The 12,436-nt window shown below is 35.9% G+C and overlaps 2 pseudogenes; both read right to left on the reverse strand.

Moving 5' to 3' along the window:
- Positions 1–6,793: 6,793 nt before the first annotated feature.
- Positions 6,794–8,014, reverse strand: LOC137937991 (NADH dehydrogenase [ubiquinone] iron-sulfur protein 3-like; annotated as a pseudogene).
- Positions 8,015–8,221: 207 nt separating this feature from the next.
- On the reverse strand, positions 8,222–9,015 carry LOC137937992 (small ribosomal subunit protein bS1m-like; annotated as a pseudogene).
- Positions 9,016–12,436: the final 3,421 nt, after the last annotated feature.

The following is a 12,436-nucleotide window of genomic DNA, read 5'->3' on the forward strand; positions in this document are numbered from 1 at the left end:
ATTTTAGTGTCTACGTATGAAAAAAATTAAAACAATAACAAATGTAAGTAATGAAAATTTATTCACACACCACAAATGAACACAAAATTTTGGTATCCAAGATTGGGAAATTCCACTAGTTCAACCTAATAGCTTGGAATTTTACAAGAAAGAGATTTCTTTGCAATGTGTCTTAAAAATGGATATGCATGCTTGAAAAATGTTAAAGAAGCAAATGACCTATGGATCCAAAGCTTTTAATGAGAATAACCAACACTCATTAAATTTTGAAGTGAACGTGCGGCGGGATATTTACCCCAGTGAAATAGGCCATTATTTTGACCGTTTGTAAAAAGCTGACCTAACAATCATAGATGATTGTTGATTTATCATGAGCAACGGGCTATATATTTTTAAGAAATGACATACGGATTGGGAGTCAACAAACAGTTAAAAATACCCCGCCTCCCCCTTTTCCAGACGATTGCAAAACCTGAGATATAAAAACTAAAAAGAACTTACAATCCCTAAAAATTCAAAACGCTCTTTGCAATTATCTCTCCCTATATTTGTGCATTGTGCATCTCCATTTTAGATGTACACTTTTTTCTTAAATCAAAACTTTGAGTTTTCACTCTCCCTTAATCCCGTAAACAAAAAAAGGCAAATAGATCACAACAAAATGAAAATTTTAGAGTTTATGAGTGAAAAAAAATTAAAACAATAACAAATATAAGTATAGAAAATTTATTCACACACCACAAATGAACACAAAAGTTTTGTTTTCCATGTTTGGGAAATTCCACTAGTTCAACCCTAATTGTTTGGAATTTTACAAGAAAGAGATTTCTTCTACACGTGTTTTAAAAATGGATATGCATGCTTGAAACAAGTTAAAGATGCAAATGACCTATGGATCCAAAGCTTTTAAAGTGAATAACAAACGCTGATTAAATTCTCAATGAACGTGCGGTGGGATATTTTCCAGAGTCAAACAAGCCATCATTTTGCCTGTTTACAAAAAGCTTACCTAACAATCATAGATGATTGTAAAGTGATTTATCATCCGTAACGGGCTATATTTTTTTAAGAAATGACGTACGGATTCGGAGTCAACACTCAGTTAAAAACACCCCGTCTCCCCCTTTTCGCGACGATTGCAAAACCTAAGATATAAAAACGAAAAGAGCTCAAATTCCCTAAAAATTACAGACACTCTTTGGAATTATCTCTCTCTACATTTGTGCACTATGCGTCTAAATTTTAAATGTAAACATTTTTATTAAATCAAAACTTTGAGTTTTCTCTTTCCCTTCATCCCTTAAACAAAAAAAGGCAAATAGATCACAGCAAAATGAAAATTTTAGAGTTTATGTATGGAAAAATTTTAAAACAATAACAAATGTAAGTATAGAAACTTTATTCACACACCAAAAATTAACACAAAACTTTTTTTATCAAAGTTTGGGAAATTCCACTAGTTTAACCCTAATAGCTTGGAATTTTACAAGAAAGAGATTTCTTCTACACGTGTTTTAAAAATGGATGTGCAAGCTTGAAACATGTTAAAGATGCAAATGACCTATGGATCCAAAGCTTTTAAAGAGAATAACATACTCTCATTAAATTCTCTAGTGAACGTGCGGTGGGATATTTACCGAGTCAAACAAGCCATTATTTTGCCCGTTTGCAAAAAGTTGACCTAACAATCATAGATAAATTGTAAAGTTATTTATCTTGTGTAACATGCTATATTTTTCTAAGAAATAACTTATGGAGAGGGAGTCAACACTCAGTTAAAAATCCCCCACCTCCCCCTTTTCTCGACGATTGCAAAACCTGAGATATAAAAACTAAACAGAGCTTACAATCCCTAAAAATTAAAGACACTCTTTGGAAGTATCTCTTTCTAAATTTGTGAATTGTGCATCTCCATTTTACATGTACTCTTTTTTCTTCTATCAAAATTTTGAGTTTTTGCTCCCCCTTCATACTGTTAAAAAAAAAAAGGCAAATTGATAACAACAAAAGTTTTGTTATCCAAGATTGGAAAATTCCACTAGTTCAACCCTAATAGCTTGGAATTTTACAAGAAAGAGATTTCTTCTACACGTGTTTTAAAAATGGATATGCATGCTTGAAACATGTAAAAGATGCAAATGACCTATGGATCCAAAGCTTTTAATGAGAATAACAAACGCTCATTAAATTTTGAAGTGAACGTGCAGCGAGATATTTACCCGAATCAAAGAAGCCATTATTTTGCCCGTTTGCAAAAAGCTGATGTAATAATCATAGATGATTGTAAAGTTATTTTTCATTCGTAACGGGCTATATTATTGTAAGAAATGACTTACGGATTGGGAGTCAACACTCAATTAAAAATCCCCCGCCTCCACCTTTTCCCGACGATTGCAAAACCTGAGAACTAAAAACTTAAAAGAGCTGACAATCCTTAAAAATCATGGACACTCTTTGGAATTATATCTCTCTAGATTTGTGCATTGTGCATCTCCATTTTAGATGTAAACTATTTTCTTAAATCAAAACTTTGAGTTTTTGTTCTCCTTTCATGCCGTAAACAAAAAAAGGTATATAGATCACAACAAAATGTAAATTTTAGTGTTTATGTATGGAAAAAAATTAAAACTATAACAAATGTAAATAATGAAAAATTTTCACACACCTCAAATGAACACAAAATTTTTGTTATCCAAGTTTGGGAAATTCGACTAGTTCAAACCTAATAGCTTGAAATTTTACAAGAAAGAGAATTCTTCTACACGTGTTTTAAAAATAGATATGCATGCTTGAAACATGTTAAAGATGCAAATGACCTATGGATCCAAAGCTTTTAAAGAGAATAACAAACGCTCATTAAATTCTTAAGTGAACGTGCGGCGGGATATTTACCCGAGTCAAACAAGCCATTATTTTGCCCGTTTGCAAAAAGGTAACCTAACAATCATACATGATTGTAAAGTGATATTTTATTCGTAACGGGCAATATTATTGTAAGAAATGACTTACGGATTGGGAGTCTACACTCAATTAAAAATCCCCCGCCTCCCCCTTTTCCCGACGATTGCAAAACCTGAGAACTAAAAACTGAAAAGAGCTTACAATCCTTAAAAATCACGGACACTCTTTGGAATTATATCTCTCTGCATTTGTGCATTGTGCATCTCCATTTTAGATGTACACTTTTTCCTTAAATCAAAACTTTGAGTTTTCGTTCTCCCTTCATGCGGTAAACAAAAAAATGGTAAATAGATCACAACAAAATGAAAATTTTAGTGTCTATGTACAAAAAAAAATTAAAACAATAACAAATGTAAGTAATGAAATTTATTCACACACCACAAATGAACACAAAATTTTGGTATCCAAGATTGGGAAATTCCACTAGTTCAACCCTAATAGCTTGGAATTTTACAAGAAAGAGATTTCTTCTACATGTGTTTTAAAAATGGATATGCATGCTTGAAACATGTTAAATATGCAAATGACCTATGGATCCAAAGCTTTTAATGAGAATAACCAACACTCATTAAATTCTGAAGTGAAAGTGCGGCGGGATATTTACCCGAGTCAAATAGGCCATTATTTTTCCCGTTTGCACAAAGCTGACCTAACAATCATAGATGATTGTTGATTTATCATGAGCAACGGGCTATATTTTTTTAAGAAATGACATATGGATTGGGATTCAACAAACAGTTAAAAATACCCCGCCTCCCCCTTTTCCAGACGATTGCAAAACCTGAGATATAAAAACTAAAAAGATCTTACAATCCCTAAAAATTACAAACACTCTTTGCAATTATCTCTCCCTACATTTGTGCATTGTGCATCTCCATTTTAGATGTACAATTTTTTCTTAAATCAAAACTTTGAGTTTTCGCTCTCCCTTAATCTCGTAAACAAAAAAAGGCAAATAGATCACAACAAAATGAAAATTTTAGAGTTTACGTGTGAAAAAAAATTAAAACAACAACAAATATAAGTATAGAAAATTTATTCACACACCACAAATGAACACAAAAGTTTTGCTTTCCATGTTTGGGAAATTCCACTAGTTCAACCCTAATTGCATGGAATTTTACAAGAAAGAGATTTCTTCTACACTTGTTTTAAAAATGGATATGCATGCTTGAAACATGTTAAAGATGCAAATGACCTATGGATCCAAAGCTTTTAAAGAGAATAACAAACGCTGATTAAATTCTCAATGAATGTGCGGTGGGATATTTTCCAGAGTCAAACAAGCCATAATTTTGCCTGTTTACAAAAAGCTTACCTAACAATAAGAGATTATTTTAAAGTGATTTATCATCCGTAACGGACTATTTTTTTTAAGAAATGACTTACGGATTGGGAGTCAACACTCTGTTAAAAACACCCCGCCTCCCCCTTTTCGCGACGATTGCAAAACCTGAGATATAAAAACTAAAAGAGCTCAAATTCCCTAAAAATTACAGACACTCTTTGGAATTATCTCTCTCTACATTTGTGCACTATGCGTCTCCATTTTAAATGTACACTTTTTTCTTAAATCAAAACTTTGAGTTTTCTCTTTCCCTTCATCCCGTAAAAAAAAAAAGGCAAATAGGTCACAGCAAAATGAAAATTTTAGAGTTTATGTATGGAAAAAATTTAAAACAATAACAAATGTAAGTAAAGAAACTTTATTCACACACCAAAAATTAACACAAAACTTTTGTTATCCAAGTTTGGGAAATTCCACTATTTCAACCCTAATAGCTTGGAATTTTACAAGAAAGAGATTTCTTCTACACGTGTTTTAAAAATGGATATGCAAGTTTGAAACATGTTAAAGATGCAAATGACCTATGGATCCAAAGCTTTTAAAGAGAATAACATACGCTCATTAAATTCTCTAGTGAACGTGAAGTGGGATATTTACCCGAGTCAAACAAGCCATTATTTTGACCGTTTGCAAAAAGCTGACCTAACAATCATAGATAAATTGTAAAGTTATTTATCATGTGTAACATGCTATAGTTTTTTAAGAAATGACTTATGGAGAGGGAGTCAACACTCAGTTAAAAATCCCTCTCCTCTCCCTTTTCTCGACGATTGCAAAACCTGAGATATAAAAACTAAAAAGAGCTTACAATCCCTAAAAATTAAAGACACTCTTTGGAATTATCTCTTTCTAAATTTGTGCATTGTGAATCTCCATTTTACATGTACACTTTTTCCTTCTATCAAAATTTTGAGTTTTCGCTCCCCCTTCATACCATAAAAAAAAAAAAAAAGGCAAATTGATAACAACTAAAGTTTTGTTATCCAAGATTGGGAAATTCCACTAGTTCAACCCTAATTCTTCTACACGTGTTTTAAAAATGGATATGCATGCTTGAAACATGTTAAAGATGCAAATGACCTATGGATCCAAAACTTTTATTGTGAATAACAAACGCTCATTAAATTTTTAAGTGAACGTGCGGCAGGATATTTACCCGAGTCAAACAAGCCATTATTTTGCCCGTTTGCAAAAAGTTGACCTAACAATCATAGATGAATTGTAAAGTGATTTATCATGTGTAACGGGCTATATTTTTGTAAGAAATGACTTATGGATAGGGAATCAACACTCTATTAAAAATCCCCGGCCTCGCCCTTTTCCCAACGATTGCAAAACATGAGAACTAAAAACTGGAAAGAGCTCACAATTCTTAAAAATCACAGACACTCTTAGGATTATATCTCTCTACATTTGTGCATTTTGCATCTCCATTTTAGATGTATACTTTTTTCTTAAATCAAAACTTTGAGTTTTCATTCTCCCTTCATGTCGTAAACAAAAAAAGGTAAATAGATCACAACAAAATGTAAATTTTAGAGTTTATGTATGGAAAAAAATTAAAACAATAACAAATGTAAATAATGAAAATTTATTCACACACCATAAATGAACACAAAATTTTTGTTATCCAAGTATGGGAAATTCCACTAGTTCAACCCTAATAGCTTGAAATTTTACAAGAAAGAGAATTCTTCTACACGTTTTTTAAAAATGGATATGCAAACTTGAAACATGTTAAAGATGCAAATTACATATGGATCTAAAGCTTTTAAAGAGAATAACATACGCTCATTAAATTCTCTAGTGAACGTGCGGTGGGATATTTACCCGAGTCAAACAAGCCATTATTTTGCCCGTTTGCAAAAAGCTGACCTAACAATCATAGATGAATTGTAAAGTTATTTATCATGTGTAAGGGGCTATATTTTTGTAAGAAATGACTTATGGATAGGGAGTCAACAGTCAGTTAAAAATACCCCGCCTCTCCCTTTTCCCGACGATTGCATAACCTGAGATATAAAAACTAAAAAGATATTTTACAATCCCTAAAAATTACAAACACACTTTGGAATTATCTCTCTCTAAATTTGTGCATTGTGCATCTACTATTCACCCTGGAGCAGCACCAAAGAACTTCATCCTGACGCATCAACTGATCCTTGAATGACTAATCCCTGGCTAGGGAAGACGGGGGATGGCCGTTTGGCCAACTAGAACAAATGCACCCTCCCTGCTCATCAACCTCGCGCCGCCGGGCGCTTTGAGACCCGCGTGAGCGTTTATTGCCTTACTCAATAGGGGGGCGACCTTTGCTTTATAAAGATTTTTGGCCTATTCTTACTGGGCAGAATTGCAGGAAATCGTTCGAGAACACTTCAAACTCGTTTTCTTTTCAATGATATCCGACGATCAAGACAATTCCCGTGAAACTCTTTCATTTCATAGAAGTTCATTCTTATGATTACGAAGAAAATAGCATTTCCTATTGATTTGTCCCCTGGACTGGACCTATTCTGATTCTGAATTTATCTATCGCTACGCTGTTCCCAAGGACTTGCAGAATCGAAATAGCGAAATTCTTGGGTCATCTCAATGGGTTCAGAAACCACACGTTTCTTTGGATCATCATAGCGTACTTCCACATATCCACTCAGAGGAAGGTCTTTTCGTAATGGATGACCCTCGAAACCATGATCTGTTGATATACGGCGTAGTTCCGGATGATTGATGGAAGAAACACCAGACATATCCCATACTTCTCGCTCCCACCAGCCGGTTGATGGAAATAGACTGACTAACGGAGATATTCCGTGTTACTTCGTCTGCACTGGTTTGTACACGAATGCGTGAGTTATACCGAGTACTCAGTAAATTATGGACCACTTCAAATCTTCGTTTTCGAGAGGGATGATCAAATCCGCAAATATCGATCGAAACTTGAACCCGTGTATAGGTATGAAATTTAAGAAAGCACAACAATTGAAATAGGTAGTCCGTATTGGTATCAGATCTATTCCCATGTTCCGATCTTTCCATTTTATGTACCCATTTCTTGGGGTAAGTCTCATAACTATATTGGAAAATGGATTGGTTATCCATAAATATAAAGAAAGCTTTCTTTTTGTTCCGCTTCTTGCTCTCCAAATGATGAAAGACTTGTCGGAAATCACCGGTTGAGTTGGTCCGACCAAGAAAGGCATGGGAGTTCCGGTTTTGAAGTGAAAGACTGGCTACCAGCAAGAGCTTGGGCCCCTATGGAGTCAGGCAAGTCAAGCCGCGCTCAAGCCCTGTTGCAATAGGGCCGCTAGCGCACAAGCCCTAAGGCACTTGCTGCCCGCGGGCGTGTGGGCTAGTGCCCCCTATGGCCCAATTGCGTACAGGGGCTTGATACCTGATAGCAAGAGTGCCGTGAGGGGATTACCTTAGGCGAGGGTTGGTGTGGCCATGCGGTGGGCGAGAAGCGCCTCTTGCTACTTTGTGCGTAGCCCTGTAGCAATAGAGCTTGACGCGCGACAGGGGCATGTGCTCATGGCAGCAAGTGGGCTTGTGTGCGCAGGAAGTGTGCGTATGGCTTTGAGCGAGCGCATCCGCGCTCCGCTCACTGGCTGCTATAAGTAGCGCGCTACTCCTCTTCTGTCCATCCAAATCCGCCACTCGTTGGTTGGTGTTCAAATCAAAGTTTGACTCTGCCTTCAATTCCATTCTTCATCTCCCTAGTTGCAGTCTGATTGCTGGCCCCAACCCAACATGCATTTGAGAGTGCCGGGGCGATAGGCGCGCCGCAGTCACGCATTCGAGCAAGAGCCTTTCTTCGCTATGTAAATAGAGGGCAAGCAATCAAACGGCTGCGCTAACGCGAGGTCTTACAGAGCCTTTCGCGCTAGGCGAGGGTTGCACCATACCAACCCGGAGTTGCTTGTTCCCTCAACAAAAGAATGGATTAAGGTGATAGAGTGTTCTCAGGATCAGGAGAAGAAGGCGCTTAAGAAAAGCAAAATTCTCTCTCTTTTTTCTTTTTCGTACGCGGATTTCGCTCATCAAGTTCTTGTTTGATCTGCCGCTGTTAGAACACCACAATATTCGTCCTTTTGGGGTTAATGCTCTCAATGGTGAATCGATCATTCGCTATCCTTTGAGTGTTGTTGAGAGGACGGGATGGAAGAGAAGTAATGAAACCTGCGATTGCTATTGAATAACTCCTTTGACTTTTTCCATAAAAATGCCTTTGACCTTTGTATTCGTTCGCCAAATCTTGTTCAGTTCCATCCAAGCTCGGTTTTGTCTGAATCTTCGTGGAAGAAGAAGCGGTTCACCAGCCACTACATCTGTGGATCCCACCAAATCATTAAACCTGGCGGCTGCTCGCTCTTTGATCAGTGATTCACCGGCCACTAGATCGATGAAGAATCTCTCCAAAATCTGCTCTTTGATCAGTGATTCACCAGCCGCTACATCCAGGAATCCAACCTTATTCTCAAACTTGGTGGCTCGGTTGATTGGCACTCCTGTAGGCTCATCTTGCATACAAATTCTGGGGGTCCCAGGTCCTGCATCCACCAAGAACATGTCTTCCCTTAAGCGTAAAACTTGAGATTGTGAGGCATTTCCATTACATAAGAAAAAACTGGAATTAGATCTTGGAAATGATCGACTCAAATAGATGCTCATCATCAGCTTTTTTTTTTCCTCCTCTTCCTATTGATCAGAAGCATCCAGCAGCGCCACGCCAGTCGAGTTGAAAGAGTTAAGCTACTAAGCAAAGCTGCAGTTGGGGAACTCGGTAGAAGCGATTTGAAAGAGTTAAGCTACTAAGCAAAGCTGCAGTTGGGGAACTCCGTAGAAGCGATTTGCCGCTTCCGCCTCTCTAGGCTTCACAATAGCTCCCCCAAAATATAGAATGAGAAATTCGCCTTCTCCCCTCCCACCCCCTCCACTAAAAGAAATCCGAAAGGAATTGAACCTACGAATTTGCCAATTATGAGTTGAGCGCTTTAACCATTCAGCCATGGATGCTTAACAGAGATCATCGTCATCGTACATCGTGAATAACCAAATTCCAATTGAAATGAAATCTTTAGGAGGAATCAATGAAAGGACATCAATTCAAATCCTGGATCTTCGAATTGAGAGAGATATTGAGAGAGATCAAGAATTCCCACTATTTCTTAGATTCATGGACCCAATTCGATTCAGCGGGATCTTTCACTCACATTTTTTTCCACCAAGAACGGAAACTCTTTGACCCCCGAATTTGGAGTATCCTACTTTCACTTTCGCGTGATTCATAGGGTTCAACAAGCAATCGATATTTCACGATCAAAGGTGTAGTACTGCTTGTAGTAGCGGTCCTTATATATTGTATTAACAATCGAAATATGGTCGAAAGAAAAAATCTCTATTTGATGGGGCTTCTTCCTATACCTATGAATTCCATTGGACCCAGAAATGATACGTTGGAAGAAGATTTTTGGTCTTCCAATATCAATAGGTTGATTGTTTCGCTCCTGTATCTTCCAAAAGGGAAAAAGATCCTTTAGAGTTGTTTCATGGATTCGAAAGAGAGTACTTGGGTTCTCCCAATAACTAAAAAGTGTATCATGCCTGACTGGGGTTCGCGGTGGTGGAGTAACCGGATCCGAAAAAAGAGGGATTCTAGTTGTAAGATAGCTAATGAAACCATAGCGGAATTGAGATCTCATTCAAAGAGAAAGATATCAAATATCTGGAGTTTATTTTTGTATCCTATCCCTTCATGCCGTAAACAAATAAAGGTAAATAGATCACAACAAAATGTAAATTTTAGAGTTTATGTATGGAAAAAAATTAAAACAATAACAAATGTAACTAATGAAAATTTATTCACACACCACAAATGAACACAAAATTTTTGTTATCCAAGTTTGGGAAATTCCACTAGTTCAACCCTAATAGCTTGAAATTTTACAAGAAAGATAATTCTTCTACACGTGTTTTAAAAATGGATATGCATGCTTGAAACATGTTAATGATGAAAATGACCTATGGATCCAAAGCTTTTAATCAGAATAACAAACACTCATTAAATTATGAAGTGAACGTGCGGTGGGATATTTACCCGAGCCAAACAAGCTATTATTTTGCCCGTTTGCAAAAAGCAGACCTAACAATCATAGATCATTGTAATGTGATTTATCATGAGTAACGGACTATATTTTTGTAAGAAATGACATATGGATAGGGAGTCAATAGTCAGTTAAAAATACCCCGCCTCCCCCTTTTCCCGACGATTGCAAAACCTGAGATATAAAAACTAAAAAGATCTTACAATCCCTAAAAATTACAAACACTCTCTGGAATTATCTCTCCCTACATTTGTGCATTGTGCATCTCCATTTTAGATGTACACTTTTTTCTTAAATCAAAACTTTGAGTTTTCGCTCTCCCTTCATCCCGTAAACAAAAAAAGGCAAATAGATCACAACAAAATGAAAATTTTAGAGTTTATGTGTGAAAAAAAATTAAAACAATAACAAATGTAAGTATAGAAAATTTATTCACACACCACAAATGAACACAAAAGTTTTGTTTTCCAAGTTTGGGAAATTCCACTAGTTCAACCCTAATTGCATGGAATTTTACAAGAAAGAGATTTCTTCTAAACGTGTTTTAAAAATGGATATGCATGCTTGAAACATGTTAAAGATGCAAATGACCTATGGATCCAAAGCTTTTAAAGAGAATAACAAACGCTCATTTAATTCTCAATGAACGTGCGGTGGGATATTTACCAGAGTCAAAAAAACCATTATTTTCCCCGTTTATAAAAAGCTTACCTAACAATCATAGATGATTGTAAAGTGATTTATCATCTGTAACGGGCTAAATTTTTGTATGAAATGACTTACGGATTGGGAGTCAGCAATCAGTTAAAAACACCCCGCCTCCCCCTTTACCCGACGATTGCAAAACCTGAGATATAAAAACTAAAAAGAGCTTAAATTCCCTAAAAATTACAGACACTCTTTGGAATTATCTCTCTCTACATTGGTGCACCGTGCATCTCCATTTTAAATGTACACTTTTTTTTTTAAATCAAAACTTTGAGTTTTCTCTCTCCCTTCATCCCGTAAACAAAAAAAGGAAAATAGATCACAGGAAATTGAAAATTTTAGAGTTTATGTATGAAAAAAATTTAAAACAATAACAAATGTAAGTAATGAAAATTTATTCACACACCAAAAATTAACACAAAACTTTTGTTATCCACGTTTGGGAAATTCCACTAGTTCAACCCTAATATCGTTTTAAAAATGGATAAGCAAGCTTGAAACATGTTAAAGATGCAAATGACCTATGGATCCAAAGCATTTAAAGAGAATAACATACGCTCATTAAATTCTCTAGTGAACGTGCGGTGGGATATTTAGCCGAGTCAAACAAACCATTATTTGGCCCATTTGCAAAAAGCTGACCTAACAATCATAGATGAATTGTAAAGTGATTTATCATGTGTAACGGGCTATATTTTTGTAAGAAATGACTTATGGATAGGGAGTCAACACTGAGTTAAAAATCCACCGCCTCCCCCTTTTCCCGACGATTGCAAAACTTGAGATATAAAAACTAAAAAGAGCTTACAATCCCAAAAAATTACAGACACTCTTTGGAATTATCTCTTTCTAAATTCGTACATTATGCATCTCCATTTTAGATGTACACTTTTTTCTTAAATCTATATTTTGAGTTTTCGCTCCGCCTACATACCGTAAAAAGAAAAAAAAAGGCAAATTGTTAACAACAAATTGAAAATTTTAGAGGTTATGTATGGAAAAAAAATGTAAGTAAAGAAAATTTATTCACAAACCACAAATGAACACAAAAGTTTTGTTATCCAAGATTGGGAAATTCCACTAGTTCAACCCTAATAGCTTGGAATTTTACAAGAAAGAGATTTCTTTGTTTGAAAAATGGATATGCATGCTTGAAACATGTTAAAGATGCAAATGACCTATGGATCCAAAACTTTTAATGAGAATAACGAACGCTCATTAAATTCATAAGTGAACGTGCGGCGAGATATTTACTAAAGCCAAACAAGCCATTAGTTTGCCCGTTTGCAAAAAATGCTGACCTAACAATCATAGA

The sequence above is a fragment of the Aristolochia californica genome, unplaced genomic scaffold, assembly GCF_029961685.1.
Source record: "Aristolochia californica isolate CCGP_79_NKW_82.1479 unplaced genomic scaffold, dmAriCali1.0.hap1 SCAF_72, whole genome shotgun sequence".
NCBI classification, from domain to species: domain Eukaryota; kingdom Viridiplantae; phylum Streptophyta; class Magnoliopsida; order Piperales; family Aristolochiaceae; genus Aristolochia; species Aristolochia californica.